Source organism: Castor canadensis, chromosome 2, assembly GCF_047511655.1.
Source record: "Castor canadensis chromosome 2, mCasCan1.hap1v2, whole genome shotgun sequence".
NCBI lineage: Eukaryota > Metazoa > Chordata > Mammalia > Rodentia > Castoridae > Castor > Castor canadensis.
The window spans coordinates 200,072,560-200,095,320 of record NC_133387.1 but is presented as its reverse complement, the minus strand read 5'-3'; positions in this window follow the sequence as shown (position 1 = coordinate 200,095,320).

The window sequence follows — 22,761 nt, the reverse complement described above, 5'->3', positions numbered from 1 at the left end:
CATAAGCATCAGAGCTAATGCTTCACCACAGGACACATTATCTTATGATGTTTATGTAGTTTTAAGAAAAATGGTGCTTTCTATCTCTCATGGTTTCTTGGTCTCACACGAGGACATCACAGTATTAATTGGACTGCGTTTAACATGTGTAGCTTGGATGGTGTTTAGATGTTTTCATTGTAACTCATTCTTTCAAGAGGAAAAATTACATTTTCAAAGTCAATGAGTACAGTTAGAATATAAAACTCAAGTGAACGATCCCTTCTTATAATTCACTGCAAGCATACTTCATACACTTAGGTTTCTCCCTTTGCATGTGTGTTGGATTTTTGTACAGTTAATACTAACCTGTGAGGATCCAAACAGTTCTTTCCAGAAGTTTCTCTTCCACATAGAATCAGCTCCTTAACTTGGACCCAGATTTATCACTAATAAATATTTCTCCCAGATCTCAAAGTATCTGGGAATTTTCTGAGCGTTAATATTAAAACTGAAAAGTGATAGGCACATTGTCTTGGTTAATTTACCTCCCATTTTTCCATGATTGGCAAACTTGGAGAGTCTAACGACTAACTGTAAATAGAGCAAGCCTGCCGTTGAAAACACATTCTGGTGATGAAAATTAAAATTGACTGCCTGGCATTTGTTCTATGACTTGATCTGTTCAAGTTCTGTTAAGTTCCATTGATCTCCTTATGATATAAATGTTTATAGCTGTTTTGGCTATGTTTTCAGAAGTATTAATTTTTGATTTGGATACTTTCATTAAGCTTATTAACTTAATATTCTGTCTTCCTAGGTCTCTCTCAAGATTGTAGCTAAAATGGAAAATCTGAATATAGGATGGAGGTCAGATTGAATTCATCCCGAGGGACCAAGACGCAAGGAAAGCAGACATAGATCTGGAAATGAATATTTAACCTGATGGTGATCGTGCTGTCACCATCCAAAATAGTGTGAAACACTGAAAATCCTATGACATGTACTCTCTATTCTTTTAATTTAGAAGGTAAATGAAAGAATAAGTAAAGTAATGCACATGCATTTACAACAAAACAGTCAAAATTTTCATGAAAGTTCTAATTTTCCCAGCGTAGAAAAATTACATTAAATCAAACCATTTCCTTTATCCCCAATCCTTGGCTAGAGTTGATTACATTTAGGATAACATTCTGAGGAGATGGACCATGAACTTTAAAGTCAATTCACTCACTTGCTCCTTCTTCTCTTCTTTTGATAAATATTCTAGAAAATTATTAAGCACAGAGGTGGCCACTAGGAACATTTTTTATCTAAGAGTCAAAATATTAATTCCCATACAATTGATCAATGTTTTCATTACTATATTTGAAACTTGTTTCAAATGACAACCTTGCCATTTTGGGGGGATAGCTGACACCTCCTTGGAAAGGCTCTTTGGTAATTGTGAGGAATTAGAGAAGATCTGTTAAAGTGTGTTATAAGATACATGTGTTGTATTTCATCAGTCACTTTCACGTCCACTGCCAGGCAGTACATATCATTGTGAGTTCAATACCGAGCATTGGTAGCTATACGTGCTGTGCAGCTTAAGTACTTCAAACTGCGCACAGAGGATGCTAACCTAACCTCCGTGTGTCTGCTCAATACTCCATGTCACTTCTAGTGCATAAATAATATCTAAGTTTGTTGTGGGAACGAAGAGGGAAACAAAGTCACCAAGACCATTTTTACAGGAAGCAGGGAGTTTATTATGCTAGCGAACTCGGGAGAAAATTTCTCAAAGCCGGAGCCCTGATCTGTGTCAGGGGCTTGGTGAAATACTCTTCCGGTGAGTTACATAACCAGGGGGTTTTGCAGCATATGGATCACAGGTGGTCACAGCAAAACAAGTCAGTTACAAAAAGCAAGTTGGTTACAGAGTTTGCCCCTTACCCCATCTTTCTACTTCCCCTTATAGTATGTGGTTGCAGTTCCCAGAAACTTTGCAAGGCAGTAGACTCAGAGTAGGGAAAGGAAGCTGAAAACCAGACACAGTAAATACCAGGAAAATAACCAAGCTGGCCCCAACAGGTTAACAACTTCACTATGTGGGCAATACTTATAAAGCCACACAAATCACTGCTGAGTTGGCGTACGGCTTAAAAATGAAGATTAATCTGAGATTTAGGAAATATATGGACTGACATTGAAAGAAGCAGCTAATATTCAATAAAAATTAAGGTAAAATACCAGGTTATAGCCTATTTGACTGACTAAACTATGTGTAAGAAATATGACTAGCTCTGAGTTTAGAGGTCTGGGTGGGGAGTGATGGATTATTTTAAACTATTTTCACAATCTTTACTGGGATCTGACAGGTGTTCAGAATATGTCTTTAAATTTCCTTGCTTGAATATATTTATGCCAAGGTAATTTGAATTATAGTGTTTTCCACAACTGATTGGGGAAAATGCCTTCAAAAGGTTTGTCATAAGATATATAACACGTCAAGGTGTTATTTTCCAGGAGGAAAATCCCAAAAAATGAAAAGTTATGACAAATGCTTTCAACAGATATTGGTTTTTGAAACTACTTTGAACTTCAATTGACATTTAAATAGAAATCCCACAAATATCAAATCAGATAACACCAATGGTAATTTCAAAGATGGGTTAACACTGTCAGGAGAGGATTTAGACAGGTGCTGCTTCTCTCTTCTTTATAGTTTTTTTGAAAATTTAAGTTAATATTTTCTGGTACTTTTGAGATTATGTTCCAAGAAGGAAGAAAGAAAAAAATGACCTGAAGGAGCAGGAGTTGTGGCTGGAGGATGCTGACACCATCCCAATGGTAGTGTCCATTCTGACAGTGCTTGTGCTTTCCATCTGTTCACTTTCCTTCTCTACAAGCATCATCACCACCCCCTAGCCCAAGAGAAGCAGCTGGTCTGTGGGATTCTGGCAAAGTCACTTGGCTATCATTCCTGTCCCAATATTTGCAGAGCCATCATGACTGAAACAAGACTTCCATTCTAGAAACATTTGTCAGAAAAGCAAATAAAGATATTGAGGAAAGAAATAACCTGTGAATGCCTCCTTCTCACTATAGGATTTTATGAAGCATGGAATGTCCTAATTCCTTCAGATTTTACAAAAGAATCTAATCCATGCTGTAGTGTTTCAGCCTAGAGACATGAATTACCTAATGAAGGAGACCATTATTTCTTTACTTAGCAGTTGAGGCCATTTATCATGTTTTATTGACAAATATTTTCATACCTAACTCCTATTTGCAGTTTGCTTCCTCCTTTCAAACCAGATTACTTTAAATTCTCAAAATATGGATGACTAACTTCATATATTTTCCTCATAACTTCCACTTTAGCTGGAATGCCTTTTCCTGATCATTTTCCTTTATAAAAGAATTTCCAGTTGAAATTACTTCAGGAATGGGTGGAGGGGTGAATTCAAGTATGATATATTTGATAAACTGTAAGAACATGTGTGAATACCACAATTTACCTCCACCCACCACAACAATAAAAAAAGAGCTTCCATGGTCTTCAAATCATAATCTTACTCCACAGAAATCATCTGTTTTCTTATGCACATCAAGGCAAATGAGATTTTTTAAATGCAAGTGCCATATGTGGATGATATATGCCAGGTTTTTGTGATAAATTATGTACCTAACACCCAGATTTTCTATACTCAATCATGTTTGTCCTTCTACCACCCAATGTAACTGTGTATAAAATGAATTTAATTTTCAAAGTGAAATAGTGAAGAACCTGTGATGTGCTGTGAGGTGCATTGTAGACATGTTAGTCAAAGCAGGTTCAATGAACACCCAGTCAGTCAGTGCACACTTGAAGGCAGGGTTGCCACAGTTTGCAAAGTACCACTCAAGCTATAGGTGGCAATTCTCCCAGAAACTAAACCAGGAATGTGTTCAATTCAGTATTCATTCGCCACTCCAGAAAACAACTTTGTCTCTCTCACTCATTGTTTTCTACTGTAAATCTCTGAAGGCATGTATCATGTGCTCTTTAACTCACAACTTCCTTAAGATTTTTAACACAACGTAATGTAAAACAGAATTCATCCAAACTAGGTGATGATTTTGGATCACAAGAGATTTTTTATGCGTATGTAATTATTTTAATACAATTACTGGTATGAAAAGACTGATAAATAATATGCAAAATAACTTAATAAGTATTCACCTAATGAAAGTACATCAAAAAACACCACTTACCAGAATCTGTAGGATTCAGCAAAAACAATACTATGAGAGATTTTTACAGATAGGAGAACCTACTTTAAAAATCAGAGAGAATTCAAGTAAATAACCTAGTTATGTACCTCAAGGCCTTACAAAAGCAAAAACAAGTCAAACCCAAAAATAATAGACTGAAAGAAATAACAATAATGCATTTTTCAAAGAGACTGTATAATTTTTCATATCATTTGTGAATTTTATAACTGTACCTACATGATGTCCTGACTTTACATCTCCACTAGCACCTAGCACTGAAAGCATAAATTTGTCATGGCTTTGTTCTCTCACACTAATTTATATACAGTGGTGTCTCATGGTTTCTACTTCCTCTTCTCTACTGACTAAGGGTAGTGAGGGAGTTTAAAGTTTCTCCCCTATTTTCTTCAATGACTTACTTGTTGTTCAAAAGCCTCTTGTTCAATTTCCATGTGTTTGTGTATTTTCTATCATTTCACTTCTCACTGATTTCTAGTTTCATCCCATTGAGGTAGAATAGATTATTTCATTTTTCAAAATTTGTTAATACTTATTTTAAAACCTGAAATGTGATCTATTTGGGAGAAAGTTCCATGGAGTTCTGAGACGATTTGCGCTCTGAAGCTTTTGGGTGGAATATGCTATATGTATCTGTCAAATTCATTTGAATTATACTGTAGTTTAACTCTGCAGTTTTTTTTTTAATTTTTTTGTCTGGGTGATCTATCAATGAGAGGGAAATATTGAAATCTCCCACTATTACTTTGTATGTCCCTTTATGTCCACTCATGTTGCATTATGAAATCAGGTGAATGAACATTTGTTGCATATATAGTTACAATTGTTCTTACCTACTTGATGGATTGTGCCTTTTACTGGGATGCAATGACCTCTTTATCTCTTCTCACTTCTTCCACTTTGCCATATGCTTTGTCATTTAAGAGCACCATTCCTCCAGCTTCTTTTTGGACTCCATTTGCTTGCTATGTTATTTCCCATTCTTTCACTGTAGTTTTGCAGTGCCATGTGTTTCTTGCAGACAAAAACAGTTGGATGTTGAATGTTGAGTCTGATCATTCAATTTATAGCTTCTAATTATAGATTTAAAATCAATTATTTTAGGGTTATTATTAAGAGGTATGTGTTAATTCTGGTTATTTTATTACTTTTATTTTTATTGTTGATTCAAGTACTTTTTTTTCTCCTTATTCATCTTAGCGACTAGAATGTCATGCCCCTACCCGAGAACTGCTGCTCCACCCTGTTTACCACTGAATATAAAAGACTCACTGAAGGAGGATGGGAGGCTTTTTGCCTTTGGCTTTTACTTAAGACTTTTGGTTTTGGCTTTTGGGCTTTTGGGGTTTTGGCTTTTGGATAAAGGGAAGCTTTTTGATGTGGGAGACTTTGGAAGGGAACAAGATTGCTAAAGGGAAAGTACTGGGGGGAGATTGCTGAAGGGAGAAAATGAATGGGTGAAGGGAGAAATGCTGAAGGGAAAAGAATTTCTGAAGGAAAAAGAATGACTGAAGGAGAATTGCTAAAGGGGAAATGCTACCAAGTCTAAGGGCAGAGATTTTAAGAAAGCTAAAGTGAGAACATGGGACAGTGCAAATCTGCACTGAGAATTTTATGCATAGGCTTTAGAAAATCTAAGCTAAAGAAAAGCTAAAGACATCATGGGACAGTGCAAGTCTGAGCATCAAGGCTTTAAGAAAGCTTAAGAGAGAGCATGAGACATTGCAAGTCTGGGGGCAAAGACTTTAAAAGAGATTATGCTAAAGAACAGCTAAGAGAAAACATTGGACAGAGTGAGTCTAAGGAAAGAGTGTTTAAAGAACAGAAAAGAAGACTTTACAAGCAAGGTTTTGTGGGTTTTTTTGCCTTATTAAGCAGGTGTTTTTCCTCTTTACTCAGATATTCATATGTACATACATTGTTTGGGTCATTTCTTCCCCTTCCTCTGTCCCAGAAGCAAGGTTTTAATAAACTGTAAAGGAGTAAGGCCTTAAAGAATAAAGAGAGGGAAGAGAAGCAGAGTAAAATGAAGAGAATAGAGAAAAGAAGCAATGAGGCTGCAGTGCTTCTCCACCCGACTGTCCAGCAAACCTGATCGCACTTTCTGTCTGTCTATCCTGTGTCATTTCTGCATCTCCTGTGGCTGCTCAGTTAGCCCAAGTTAGGTTCAGTAATAACCAGGAGTGAGAGAAAGCTCTCTCCAACAAGAGAGTAAGAAAAAGCTCACTCCAATTCAGCCCCAAAGATTGAAATTAATCCTTAGACTTTAGGATTCTTTACCAACTTGTATCAGGCTGGTAATAAGTGAAGTATGACAATAATGAAGATGAACACACAGAATGATCTTCACACATGAGTGATGACTGCCAGGAGTTGAATAGTTTTAAAGACAAGGAGAGGGTTTTGTACTACTCTCACTGCTGTCTGCTGGATATAATCCAAGCATATATATGCAATTAGTGATTTTGTCTACTGCGTCTATTCATTCTTAAATACCATGTATTTTTCCTCATTACATTTTATTACCACACATTTAACTGTATATGGAAATAAAGAGAAATCACTTGGTAATAAACAGAAGTCTAAATTGAAGGCATCTTCAGTGATAGAAAAGTTATGTTGTGTGAAAGGTTTAGAAACTTTAGCTATGCACACATTTTCACCCCAGCATCTGTGCTCAAGATTTCCCATATTACAAAATCACACTTTGAAAAATCTTTGAATATTTTACTATGTTTAATTTTTTCTAAGGTAATACAAGTAAAACATTATTGTATTACTCAATTTGTTACTAATAACTTTTCAATTTTTTTAAATTTTGGCAACCTAAAGTTATTATCATAAAATCAAAGTGCTTTTTAAATACATTTTTATACTGTAAATGATGCATATTAAAGTTACAAATTATTTCTGTTTCCAATTAAAAAGAAACCTTATACATAAGGAGTTATAACAAGCTTTAAGTTACATGGGTTGTACAATCTGAATTTATATGTTTTCTACCAACAAAGGAAATATTTTGGGTGAATAAATTTATTCCAAGTCAACTCTTCACAAGGGATCATTGAAAGTATTAAAATTTTACAACAAAGTCTTGTTTGAATCTTATATCATTTTCAAGAGGCAAAGCCTTCAGAGTGATCTGTCACTGTATTCATCCCAAATGTGCGAGTTTCCACATTTTCCATTAAGGAGAAGCTAGCTTCTCCTTAGTAGTTTATGTAGGTACATATCTGGTTGAGACCCTATAGAAAAAAATCTAATTACATTATACTGATTCATTATGCATTAGAATCACTGGCAAGTATATGGTAACTATCTAGACAGTAGGCTGTTTATCTATGCTCTGTAATGGCAGGATGACTTCAAACCAGTCTCTCTGGATTTAATTTCCAATTTTATTCTTGTGCAAGATGTTTAGGAGGAAAAATACTAAAATGAAATCCACTATTCCAACACAAGGCAATAGCTTGCAATTTCATCATGCTATATTGTGGGAATTATATATAACCCAGATGCTGAAAGATACAAAAGTAGATTTTAGAATTATCTTTTGAAAATCTGAGCTTTTGGTGAAAATCAGTGAAGAATTTTGTGCTTATTTTTGAGCAGTATTTCTTCTAATATTTATTCATTAACCATAACTGTGTATTGAGCGAGATAAGCTGATAATCAAAATGACCATAATGTTAGAAAAATAAGAAAAAAACAGAAGAAAAATAAATGTCAGAAGACACAGTTTTTGCTTTTAATCTTCTTTCTCACTATGCTCAATCTCTAGGTAGTTATTTCACTTTTCAAGTACCTTGTGGCATTTGGGAATTATGATTTCTTCTGTAGAAGGGCCACAGTGATCTCCTGAAAATATATATTGTTCTATAATTGTCCTGCTTAAACTCACCATTGGCTTCCTTTTGCAATCAAAACAAAAATCCTAGCTTCTTGCTATATTTCTCTTAATAACATTCCTTCATTTCCATCTTCATTTCCTGCCTCTGATTCTGTTCTCCCTCATTCACTATCCCACTATTTACTGAGTTACTCAAAGCACCAATCTGTTGTACCTCCTTAGTGGGAATATTCTTTTTCCTGCCTATTTCAACCACTCTTCACAGAGACAATTTCTTTGTATGACTCAAATCTCAATCTATATGTGATCTCTCTAGATAACCTTCACCTACCATCAATAGTGAATTTTGTGGTTACAGTGACAATAGCAATTTCTTTTTCTCTTTTCACTTACATATAATTTTCATCAACCACTTGTATTTTATAGGAATTTGACTCCACTCCAAGTTAAAAATGATATTTTCTTTTCTAAACTCATTCTAATTTTACCAACTTCTCACCATATTCTTTCTGAGATAGGGACATGCCCCTGTTCAGACCCATCTGGGAAGACTATCTTGGCTCATCATAAAAATTACTTATTAATGCTTTGAGGAGACTTTAATTATCTTGTACTCTCTCTGTCTCTCAAGTAAGACAAAGACAAGGAAGTGCTTAGCATAAGAAGTGTTTAACAATTTCACAACAGTGGCACCCACTTGAAGGTGGTGGTGGTGGCTGTCATCAGTCTGCTGGTCCTCAGAAGTCTTAGATACCTGCCTCTAGGATTAGTGTCATTTTTTTGTTTGACTTTTTGTTGGTTTCAAGCAGTGGAAGAAACCGTTACTGAGGTGCATCTATCTTAGTACTTTTGTTCTTCAAGATCCTTCAGCTGTCAGTATCTGTTAGTCCCTTTCTATCCTATTGCCTTGTTGAATTTTCTACCTTGAATTGATAAGCATCAAGAATTATATTTATTTAACTACTTACACTTCAAAGAATAATGAATTTGTAAATGGGGTTATGTTTCTCTTATTTACCTTTAGATGTCTGTACCTAGAACACTGCATTGCATAGAGTAGGTAAAAACTGATTTTCATTGGGTAAACAATTGAAAATTGTTGAAACAGATCAACTAGCTCTCAGTATTAATTTGGTTGCATCAGACCCATAAGCTGTGTCCCTTCATTCTTTTTTTTTCTTTTATTATTTATATGTGCATACAAGGCTTGGATCATTTCTCCCCCCTGCCCCCACCCCCCCCTTACCCCCCACTCTGCCCCCCTCCTCTCCACCCCCTCAATACCCAGCAAAAACTATTTTTCCCTTATTTCTAATTTTGTTGTAGAGAGAGTATAAGCAATAATAGGAAGGAACAAGGGTTTTTGCAGGTTGAGATAAGGATAGCTATACAGGGCATTGACTCACATTGATTTCCTGTGCGTGTGTGTTACCTTCTAGGTTAATTCTTTTTTGATCTAACCTTTTCTCTAGTTCCTGGTCCCCTTTTCCTATTGGCCTCAGTTGCTTTTAAGGTATCTGCTTTAGTTTCCCTGCGTTAAGGGCAACAAATGCTAGATAGTTTTTTAGGTGTCTTACCTATCCTCACCACTCCCTTGTGTGCTCTCACTTTTATCATTCTTGACAGAAACCTTGAAATCACAGAAAGCATTAAGTCACATATTTCCAAAGATTACATTACATATTTTTAAAATTCCTTCTTGCCATATCATTAAATTGGCCCTAGCTTCTCTAAATTTAGTTTATACCTTGCACTGTCAAACAAGCTCTTTGCCCATGCCTGAGATTTTCCTTAAGCCCCCTTAGTCCAACTTTGCATCTGTGTTGCAGGTTCTAATCTTTTTCCTGAGTTCCTGTAATCATTGGCCACACCACAGGAATGCCTCATACTCCTCAGAAATTCATTATCTATGCCTAATTTAAGATATTATGTTTTTGTAATCTTTTTCCTAAATTTTGTTAATAAGAATTTGTCATATTAAGGCTTGGGCTGAATTTTTTTTTCTTCCATCATTATGTGAAGATGAGAAAAAAATGAAGTGAAAGGAAGATTGCTTCTGACACTGCTGAGAGTCATGCAGCATTGGCAGTTCACTTGTATCTCTTTTCCATCTCAGAGACACCAACTAAACGTTAAAATCAATCTTCTGTACTACAATTACTTAAACTTTATGACACATATGAGAAAACAGTGATCTAACTGATATACTTTGCATATACATTCCATATATGCATGCTAAATAACAAACACATGTACTTTTGAATACATAAATATGTCTAAGTATTCATATATATGTGTATAAACACATGTGAATGAACGTACATAAAAAATTTTATAAGTGGAAAACTCAATATCTAACATATATATTTGTAACCCTCAAGGTACAGAACAGAATGTCTTGTGGATTATTCAGGATAACTCAAGGTCAGAAGAGTACTGAAAAAAATAGGGACTATAGAAGTAGACATGGTTTTCCCTTTATGGAGTGTGTGTTGGGAAATTAATTTTCCTGTACTTTATTTTACTCACTTATAGATTGAGAACAATATTGGCATCAAGGTCAAAGAATGTCATAAAGATTGAATGAGACAGGTAGTATTGGGTAATTTTTGAGAATAAATGAAAATCTGGCAGTCATCTTTGAATTACATGACTTTTCTTGCCCACTGTAGAGCATTAGGTGGCTTAATGTCTACACTGCCATAGCCTTGTGAATAAAAGTATAATATTTGGTTCATAGTGTGCAGATAATGTATACAGAGCACAGAAACATTTCTGTTTTCTTAATGTGGTTTCCAGCCAACTCAATCCAATGGCAACTGTATTTCCAACACCATGTATATGTTTTGACTTGTTTTAAATGTTCAGCGAATGCAATCAGGTAGCATATACTCTTGCTGTAGCTGGAAATTTGATGTGAGATTTCTCCAGTCTATAGGACAACTTGGAGAAGATTGACTTTGCTACAGTGTTGACTTCCAATGCATGAACATTTTCCCAGGTGTGTGTTCCTTCAAAAAACTACCCCAAAATAAATTAAGTTAAGACAGTATTTTCCTTGTGAATCCTTCAAGTAGAGCAATGCTTTGTGAAGAAACACACTTTGCCTCACTGTGACCATAGCTGGGCTATCCAACATGGCTGAATCTTAATGTTGAGGAGCTGCTAGTGGCTGTCAGCTGTGGACTCAGCTGAGGTTGTTGAAATTGGGCCTGTCTATGGGGATGCTTGGTTTGTCTCCCATCATGGCATCTGAGTTCCAAGAGCAAGTATTCGTTGAGACAGTAACTAGAAGCTGCTGGTCTCTTTATACCATATTCTATTAATCCAGGAAATAACACCCAAGAATGAAGAGATGGAGATATGCACTCGCTTCTTGGTGGAGAAAGTATAAGACAATTTCTGTCCATGAGAGTCTTTCATAGAAATCTTCAACACATTTTCCCTCTAGGCATGCTAATCTTCATATCATTTATTTTGATGTTTGGGAGTACACATGCCCCGTTTAAGCCATCATTACTAGCTGCACTGCCCTAAAGAAGGTTCATTTCACTCACTCGGACCTCAGATACCTTGTCAGTAGACATTATGATCACTGTCATGATTTTTTCACTATGATCCCAGAAAGCTTTTGATGTTTTGCCACTAAATATTTTTTCCAAACATGCTTTCTTTTTTTAGGACAAAGGCTTATTTGATTAAGGGACTTTATTCCTAGTTTGCTATGACTATTTCGTAATGAATGATACTGGATTTAATAAAAATCCAAGGTTTATTTTTCTTTTTATGCTCACTGAAAATATTACTTACTTGCCTTTTCAAAATTATTGCAAACAATTCCAGACCTACCTGTCTACTTCTCAGAGTTTTATAAATTATGTAAAACATCTTTTGTAACCTCCCCCAGAGCCAAAACCAAGAGAAAAAGAGAAAACATGGTTTTTTTTTTTGTAGTCAATCCAGAGGGACTAATTTTTACCATATTTCATTTGTCTCCAAAAAAAAAGCATATCTTATCCTGAATCTTATCTGTTTTGAAGGATTTTTTCCCTCATATTTAGCTTTCTTCTGTATATCTGCACACATAGAAGCATAAAATTAATACATTCTAACCACAGAACTTCTTACTTGCCCCTAAAATGGCTGAAAACCTTATTCCTCCCTTTTCCTGACTACAAAGAAATCTGCTTACTTTCTTAAAGCTTACCTATTCTTCCATATGTGTTTTCTTATTATATTAACAGAAATTTTCACTTTGGAAGGAGCATTTTAGGTTCTCCAATTTGTCAAGAAAGCATGTAGTTTCCCAAAACTTCCTGTTTCCATGTTTCAAATTCCTTCAAGTTATTATTTTTTCTTATCATGATTGTTTACTTTCCTCTTGTCTTTAAGTTATTGACATTTATCAAATGTCTGGTGACCCTTAGATAGAAGGTCTGTGTGCACATGTCAGTCTGATCAAGTGTTGAATCTCGTCATATTGTCATGGGGCTGAGTGATTTCACAGAAGAAATCTTCTTCTTAGGATCATTGGCTTCTATAACCATAACTCTTCATATTCTTCTGGGAAACGTTGGTTTGTTCATTTAATTTTTTCCATAGCAGTATTTAAATCATATGCATACAAAATAGACAACTCCTAATTGCATCTTTCCTTGGGATTCCCTTAAGCATGGGACTGTTTTTGTACTCTGAGCTCTATAAAACTTTTACACCTAGGCATAGACTGGATTATTTTCTGGGTAGTTCAAAGTCCTCTGTATCTCCTACAATGAAGAGATTTCTTTCTGAAAGGGCAGATGTACGAAGACATTCTGAGGTATGTTTAATGTTTTCTTCTCATCTACCATTAAGCATTTTTTTACTATCACTCAGCTGCTATACTAAAAAGTAGAGGGAAATGCATTGATTTCATAAGCAAGTCCTAAACCAAAGCATGTGAGGGTTTTGTTGTTTATTGTTTTTGCAGTGCTACCATGTTGATGATGTTATTTTTAGTGGTCATTTTTAAGCACTTAAATAATTAATTTTTGTCATATTAGTAATTTTGGGCCATCATTTTTTTTTAAATTTGATCCCAATAGTAAAGTTTTGGATGTAAGTTTGTAGATAAAAGATTTTGGTGGGCACATGAGATCTTCTCTAAGTTTTGTTTTGTTTTTATTTTCTCCCTGAGACAAACAGGGCTGGTAGCAAGCATGTGGTAGAAAACAACACTTCTATCACAGTAAATGATGTTACAGAGCAGACACTGTGAAGTCTCAATAGTTGTGGACATGAATCCCATGGCTGTTCAGTTCATGATGCTGTAATGATTCTTTTTTCCTCTGCAAATGATTCTCTATCTTCATAAAACATCAACCTTTCCTTTTCTTTATGCTGTCCTTTTCAGAAAGGGGGTCAGAGGTTGAATATGGTGGAAATATTCTGTACAAATATATGTGACTGGAAAAATGAGACCTGTTGAAACTATTCCAGGAATGGGAGGAAAGGGGGTAAAGGAGAACGAAAGATGGGGTGAATTCAAATATGATATAGTGTAAGCACTTTGTAAATGTCACAATGGACCCCCAGTACAGCAATAATGAAAATAAAGTGTATAAAAAGTGAGTATTAGAGTAAATTCCTGATTACTCTCCTTGTATGAGATCAAATGATAATCCAAAATTTCTATGTAAATCTGTTCCACATTTGTGAAACTTATTTTCATGGGATCCATTTACCTAACTATTCAGTTTATCATGTACTTGACTTTTTTACTTTAGTTCCATAAATCCCCTTATACAGTGTCTTGGCTATGTGGGTTCAGTATGTGTAGAGTGAATAAATTTTCAAGGGAACACTGGAAAATTCTCTAATAGGACTTTGCAACAGATTGAAAATGCAAAGAAATTCTGAAAATTTTAGGAGACAGTTTATGCGAGGTAGGAATAGTTGAATTCACAGTTGAACTTTGGATTGAAATACACTGCATCCTTTGATTAGATTGTCCTTCTCAAACCCCTGGTTCCCTAAGGTTGTTACCATCAATCGCACCTTGTGCTACATCACCTTCACTCCTCCAGTCATTGGGGCTCAACCTCTTCAAAGAATAAACTCATGGTTCTTCCAACATGGAGAGAGGAGCCATCTTCCAGGCATGAAGGCAGAAGTAATCTGCATGGATTCTATGCTTCTGCTGTGGATTTTCAAATATTCCTGCTATTATCATTTCTGTTTTTAAAAGTTTTAGTTTCCTCAAAACACTAGCACTGTTTGATGGCCTAAGAAGTGAATGGAACAGCTTGTTGGATCCCCTGACTCCTTGCATATATTTCATTTTCTCTGTTGTAGCAAATCTGCTATTTTCCAACTGTCAGTATCTTTTTTTGATATTCTTTCCTTTGTTTCTATCCATTTTGGGAATTTACTTATTCATATATTTCCATATTTACCATTATATTTATATTGGTATGGTTATAAAAGTAAATTTTTTGTTAGAATTTCCTGAACATGTATGCTTGAATAAAGATTGTAAATCAGCAATTATTATCCATCAGTATAGCTTGTGGAGTCAGACAGGCAGAAGCAGAAATGGAATATCAATTCTATACTTAAGGAAAAGAAATTTACCAATATTAAAGCAGTAGTACAAATATCTAAGGGGGAACAGAGAGCAGTTGGTTCTGACATAGGTTGAGAAGTCCAGTTTCCTGTCATTGATAACATCTGAGCAAATTTGTCTCAACAAAGGAAAAAGGGAATGGGAGACTGCCTGGAGAAAGATGGAAGGAGAGACAGCATCAGGAAAATGACCTTATCATCAAGATTGCTCAAAATGAATTTTATCATAATGCCTGTGCCTTAGGGTGGTAAACTTGAAGGTTAACAAACAAACATCCTGATTTACAGAACACTTCTTACTACTGGACTTCTCTGACCATTGAGTGCTCCTGAATCAGGGAGTCAAAGTCATACACTTCACAGGAACCCTAGCAAGCTGCTTAAAGAACACAGTCCTGGTTTTCATTCTCACAGCTGTGGGGTTGCTCAGTGATTACATTTGCGTGATAATTCCCTTTTTCCTCCTATTCAAATTATTTCACAAGAAACATTGCAACCTGAAGTGTAGAATACCAAACTATGTATAAATGGGAATTCACATAAGTTCTTCATTCTTACCCAAATCCCTGGTGAGCTCAACTCTCTCACGTCCTCTTCTTGCTCTGAATGTTTACTTCTCGTCAACTCTAGAGGTCAACGTTTGCTTCAGTTCCCTTTTCACTGTGGTCTCCTCCGTGGACTAAATCTTGATGGGTGATCAAGTTTTGTGACCTTGATTTAACTCATTTTTCTTGTCAATGATTGTTGTACCCCTTAGTATTTGCACTTATCAGATTTTCCCAAGTTTTAAAAATTTCTCTGAGTTATCCTAGTACAAACCTTAAGCATGAAACTTATTTAACTCAAGTTTTAATTGCTTAAGCAGGGAAGTAAAAGTATTGATTTTGGTCATCTAAATTTTCTATATATCATTTATTTCTATATCATAATTGGTATCTTCTCTTTCTCTTTCTTTCTTTTAGGCAGTATTGAGTTTTGAACACAGAGCTTTGTACTTGCAGAAGCAAGCACTCAAGTGTTTGAGCCATGTCTCCGAAGCCCCCTCTCTTCTTGCCTTTCTTTCTCTCTCTTTCTTTTCTTCTCTCTTACTCTCTTTTCTTTTCTCTTTCTTTCTGTGTTTCTTTGTTACTTTCTTTCTCTCTCTCTCTATCTCTCTCTCCCCCCTCCCTCTTTCCCTCCTTCCTTCCTTCCTTTCTTTCTCCTTTATTCTTTCTTATGTATCCTGGGCTAGCCTTGAACTTGCTAATCTCCTGCCTCAGCTTCCTGAGTTCTGTGATTACCAGCATGTGCACCACCATAGCAAGTTCATTTTTGGCATCTAGGTCAAAGGGCAGTGCCAGTACTTACCGGGCACCTTCCTTCAATGTTAGGTGGGAGAGTTTTAAATAGAGGAAAAAACAACAAACTTATTCTGCACACTTAATAACTTGTTTTCTGGTTCCTTACATGGTTAAAGAGTGGACATTCAGTGCAGTCAGACTCTGAGTATATTCTTTTATAAGTTTTCTATAATATAGTCCACTACTGTCTTTTTTTTTTTAGCAGTGGATTGATTTCCTTTATTGTTATTTTTTTTGATTTTTTTTCTTTTATTATTCATATGTGCATACAAGGCTTGGATCATTTTCCCCCCTGCTCCCACCCCCTCCCTTACCACCCACTCCGCCCCCTCCCTCTCCCCCCCCAATACCCAGCAGAAACTATTTTGCCCTTATCTCTAATTTTGTTGAAGAGAGAGAATAAGCAATAATAGGAAGGAACAAGGGGTTTTGCTGGTTGAGATAAGGATAGCTATACAGGGCATTGACTCACATTGATTTCCTGTGCGTGGGTGTTACCTTCTAGGTTAATTCTTTTTGATCTCACCTTTTCTCTAGTTCCTGGTCCCCTTCTCCTATTGGCCTCAGTTGCTTTAAGGTATCTGCTTTAGTTTCTCTGCGTTAAGGGCAACAAATGCTAGCTAGTTTTTTAGGTGTCCTACCTATCCTCACCCCTCCCTTGTGTGCTCTCTCCACTACTGTCTTGATGTGGTAACAAAAGTGATTGTGAAAATACTTTTAATGGTTTAATGGTGAGCTAGGCGTGATTGTTCCTGTCTATAATCTCAGCACTCAAGAGGTTGAAGTAGGAGGATCACCAGTTCAAGGCCAGCTTGTTCTACATAGAAAAACCATAAAAATATCAAAAAGGTAGTTTCATACATTAACTACTCTTAATGACTACATAACTGCAGTCCATGAACTAATGCATTGTTGGCATGCCTTAGTGGATAAAGCAAAATTAAAAGCTACATTGATTTAAACACCAAGTAATAATTCAATTTGCAGAGTGACAACAAAATTTTGAAAATGGTGCTTCAATAATTGACATTTGTAAAACTCATTCTTTTTTCTTCAAGTAAAAAATGTGTCTGACTAATTCCCTCAATTTGCCTGGCCTCTGCTCTTAGAGCCATACTTTTCATACTGGGACTTTATCAACTGCTCATTGCCGATGGGATGAATTTCTTCCCCTTTAGTTTTCAATGCATAGGCAGGGAACCAATGTCTGTTTTACACTCGGTAGTCCTTGACTTCACACCTGGGCCATGGTAGGTTTTACTATTTGCTAAGTGAATGAAAAGGAATGACTCATATTTCATAAGCTTGAAATCATAGGACAGATAATTATAAAGAATAGAATGTAAAAGACAAATAACAAGTATTGAGTTTTAAGGCTATTATTCAGCTTATCAGTGATCATATTTTATTTTATATAATATGAAAATGCCATTTGCAAAATTTCTGTTTATGCTGCACCTTTTGTCACTAACTAGTATCCAATGGAAATATGGACTTGGCTATGCATTATAGACCTGGGGCTTTCAGAACAGTATAAGACGAGCTTTGTGTTCTTTTGTCCTAAATCAAGGCAGAGTTCCAGAGGAGTGGGATGAGTGATCAAAGTGAGAGGGTAAAGGGAAAAATCAGGAAAAGCAGAAGTGTGCAATCGAATTGGTGGTCAGTGAACATTTGAGATGGGGCTTAGTCAACAATCACGTAGAAGCAGAGGTGTCTGACCCTGAATTTAATTTTTCTTTTATTTCTATATTGCAACTTACCCTACATACACAATGCTCCATAAAAATTAAGTGTCACTGGCACAAGTGTAGATTGAAAGGCACTGTGTCTGCCCTGTGTTGATCAAGGCAGGAAAGCTGAAATTTTTGAATATTCAAAAATAGAATCAATTTAGGCAAAGAGGCAATTTAGAGTGCACAAGAGGCTAAGACCTCTGTATATCCAAGCCTGGAAATTAAAAATCTCACAAAAAATGCTGGTTGAAAATTGTAAAACTGGAATTTCAGTCATTCTTATACACATGCCAAAGGTGGGATAACCCAGCTGATACTTACATTCATTAGTATACTATTTTATGCTCTTCTTTACTTTTATAAAATTGAATTACAAGTGAAGGTTTTTGTTAGCTTCCAAGTTTATATGAAAAGGAGAGACTAGTTAAGGTTACATTTATTGGACAGTCAATAATTTTGAACAACATTGAATATTTGAACTAATTTACAGCATACATACATAAAAAGTTAACAACTATAAATATTAGGACATGTTATAACATTACATAGAGTAAATATTTGTTGACAGTTCCCAAATGGAATATTTTTAGAATATGTAGGAGAGTTTTATTTCTTCATTTTTCTAAATTGTGAAAGTAGCTTTATAAATTTAGTAAGTGCTAAGAGATCAACTGGAAAGACAGATGCAGACAGAACATGTGAAGCAAGTAAGTTGATCTTTACAATGAATTCCTGGTGAAATTTGGGGTAGATTTTGTGGGGTTTGAGAGAGTACTGAGGTTTTCAATAGTTAGGTGTGAATTTGCCCATATTGGCACTTCTGTTATCTTGATCTTCACTGATACCCAGAAGACTAGCTTGGATTAAAGACTTATCATCAGGCAATGCTAATTTGTATTTTGTATTAAACTCATAAACATATATATTTCAATTCATAACACTCAGATATCTCCAGAGAACTTTTCAATAAGTGAGGTCCCATGAAATGTGATAACCATTCTCTCTGGCTCTGATCTCAGCCCTACTCTCAAAAAGTTATCCAGCATGGGAGAATTTGAACTGAAGCATAGGTCTATGAAAAACATTAGAAACAGAAACTTGAAGCCATTTTTAAAAATCCACGTATGGTGGGTTTATTTAATATGCCTGAAGTTAACTTATTTTCATCTTTAATCTGACTGCCTCATATTCACAATATTTGTCTTTTTCAGAGGATTTCATGGTCTACCATATTAAATATTTATATCCATTTTTTCTTTATATGTATCAAAGTTATCACCATTCCTCTTCTCAGTGATTTTATAAATGAAGCTGCATGACTATTCCCTAGCATTTTCGGAGAAGAAAAATGGCTTGACACGCAGGAGTGTGTTCACCTGACAAGCCATCACTCTCACGTCTGCACTAGCTCAATCAGAAAATGGCTGTTTGGTAAAAAGTATGAGGACTCAAAGTCTATCACTCCCATGGCTGCAGTTTGATAGAGGATTTTTTTTTTCCTCAAAGCTCAATAATATTCAAATTTCTTTCAATCACTCTTATAGTGAACATTATTTTCTCACCTTGCAAAACAAAGATAAGGCAGAGTGACAGGCAAGGTTGTGTACAGGAAGAAGGAGGGAAGTGGAAGAAGAGGTAAGAAATGAAAGCACAGAGAGAGGAAAATGTCTCTGGCTATTGTCGAAGCATGATAAGGAACAGAAATGTTGCTTTAAAAAAGTGTCAAGGTTTGAGGTAATGTTCACTGTCAACCAACAACTTATGTAATAAGGAATATTTGAAATGAATTGAAGTTGTAACTCAGAATAACTGGGGGTATGTGATTACCTATGACTTATCAGATAGATGCTATTTGTAGGACATTTATCTCACAGAATCTTCTTTCTGTGTTGCACAGAGTGGGTACTAGTTAAAGAAGCAGAATTGCCTAAGTGGTGCCCAAAACCTGTAATGTAGCATCTGGGTTTATTATTTATTTGAGAGGCTGTATTCCCTTCTGTACACATGAAAACCATTTCTCGGAGGTGTTCTGGTTTTGTTTGCACACTAGTTAATCACCATTAACCCTTCAGTCTATTCTCCATCTGTCTTCCCTATACTTCATCATTGAGAATGCTGAGCTCTATGGATGCTTCAGAAGAATCTCTATTGGGATTCTGACAGTGAAAAACAGAATAAGAAGGTCAGAAGTTTGTCTCCCAAACTGTAGAATGTCCCATTAGGCCCAGTGGTGATGGAGTTCCTATGAGAACCTATGCCATTGATGCTATTTCTCTTAATAGTGCTCACACTCTTTAAAAAGTTTTAAATAAATCTCTTCATTATCTAAGTGTGACATTGATTTCTGTTGGGATTCATCTAGTAGATGATAACACCAGAAGTTAAACCCAGATGTGTGTGTGAAACCTAAGTCTTTGCATTACACCACAATGACGGGAGAGAAAATGTCCAATCAGAGAATTGCTGTGTTAGGTCTCACATTAAAAGTATTCTACCCCTTTCCTGTTCCCTTTAAGAGTCTGTTTTATCAACTTGAAATCTATTAGATTTCTTTCCAAAGGACAATGTCCTAACAGTTGTGTTTATTTTAAATAATTTCTAACAGTTTTCAATATTTCAGGATGATTATCTGTGTAATGATATTTAGGTCTTCAGAAAAATAAGTGAAAATATGTTTGAGCCCAAATGCAGATTATGAGGAACTAATGTGCCACAACCAACCCACAGTGCCTCTCTTTGAGTCTCAAAGGCTTAGTGCTACATTCAGCCCATAATAAACGGTAGCAAATAAAGGAATGGACTATGCACTTATGGTAGAAAATAATGTGGACTCATTTATTTGATTACTTGTGCCTTTAATGATGCCATGCACTGCTGATTTCTCCTCTGCCCCATTGGCCAATCAGGCTCTGTTTCATTCACTGGCTCTTTCTGTTTGATATGACTTCTCAGATTTGGCAAGAGTCCTAGATTGTAAAATCTCCCATTCCAAGATAGCTTAAGAATGTCATTAACTCTGTGTGTGTGTGTGTCCATGTCATGGAAATCTTTGGTACCTGGCAAAATTCTGATATCATCCTCCAGAAAGTTTTAAGGCTTAAAATAAGATTTGCAGAATTATAAAGAAAACAAGAAATCAAAATACATGTTTAAAATATCTTTGATAAAATAATATATGTGCTTCTTTAAATATTAACTATGACATGATTACTGTTGCAATAAATTGAAATTTATAGAACAAGTTTTCAGATATCAATAACTAAAATGTTCTAGCTTGAATACTTGTTGGTAATTTGGATTTTTGCTTCTGGTCATAACTGAAGAAAATACTAGTTTTCATATATAGGTTAGCTTTAAAAATGCAAAGATTTTTGTCTGTTTTGATACTTGAATTCCATCTACATCTATACAGCTTTTGTTAAAAACTTTACACTTTTTTTTTTGTTGTTGTTGTTGTTAAAAACTTTATATGAGCTCCTAAATAGGATTATGGGAAATAATATCTATGTGCTCAGTGAGGACATGTAAACATGCTTCTTCACTTCAGTTTGTCCCCAGACTTGAGTGCAGCTTGGTTGTGCTATCTCTCAAATTTATCTCCATAATAACACAACAACTGAACTCTGGATCCATGCCAGAAACCCATCTTTCTTATTTATTTTATCACTAGTCAAACAAAATAAGAAAAGACAAAGCAAAAATAACAGTTTACTTTATTCCTCAAGTTAATGGTGACTAGATAACAATAATGTAAACTACGTTTCAAACATATAGAAGAATTTTGAAAGTTTTTTTTCACAATGCCTTAGGAAATAGGTATGTTTTACCTGATTTGAACCTTGCACAGTGTATACCCATATCAAAACATCACATTATAGGTGGTGACGAGGGCACAGAAGAATCAAAAATCTTGCTGAGACACTGGAGCCACAGTTGGTGGAAAAAAGCACCAAGGAGAATCAAAACTTCAGCCCCTAGGCCATGAAAAGCTTCTCCATGCCATGCTATACTGAGAAAACAGGAGAGCTGGCACCACCACCAGACAGCAGCTACAAACCTGCTTGGAAGACATTTGGCAGACCAAACAGGTGAGCACCAGGCATCACACAGTATTCCCTCAGCCACCACTAGGATAAATTATCACAGCCCCCTGGGCAGACTGATGCCCCCCAGCAAAAAAAAAAAAAAACCTGAACAATAAACAACAAACTGAAAACTAGCACACAGCAGAGGGAGTGGGAACTCTGAAAATGCACTAGAGAAGGGGGAAAGAGGAGCAAGGAGCTGATCTCCACACAAACTTTCAGTAAACAAAGGCTGGAAAAGCAGAAGGGCAGACAGCAGGCAGTGATAAGCCACCGCCTGAGAGCTTGTTTGGAGGTTCTAGCAGGGGATCACAGGTACTCATATACCCTTGACCGAAGAATGGTCCTCCTCTATTGGGGATGGTCGTCCTCTTCGACCAAGCGTGCAGCTTCGGGAGGGACACACATGGAGTGGTGAGGGAGGAAGGGGACACCCACCTAGCCAGCCAGATCAGCCAAATCAACCCTGGCAATCAATGGGGTGACAGATGTCACAGCCAGATCACCCTCACATCCAAGCCATTGCCTGAAATAGATCAGGTGGTGGTCCACAAAGCTCATGTCAGCCAGTGAGCAACATCCAAAGTCAAATGGCACTGCAAAATTGAAAAACAAACAGCAAACCATCACAACACACTGACAGCAGGGGGCTGGCTGACTGATCACTGACCTTGCCCCAGAGAAAGGGGAACCTGAGGACAACACACAAACTCAAACTGCCACACCCCACTGAGGGAGGAGGTGACCAAGCAGCTGCCACTGAAAGACAGAAGAAAAAAAACACTACCCAACCATCTGGCAAGACTATGACAGAGCTACTGATTAAATACCAACACCATACTGGATGATGGAGAAGTAACACGAGAACTTAAACTAAGACTGAAATTCTATTGTTCTGGAACCTGGAATTTTTG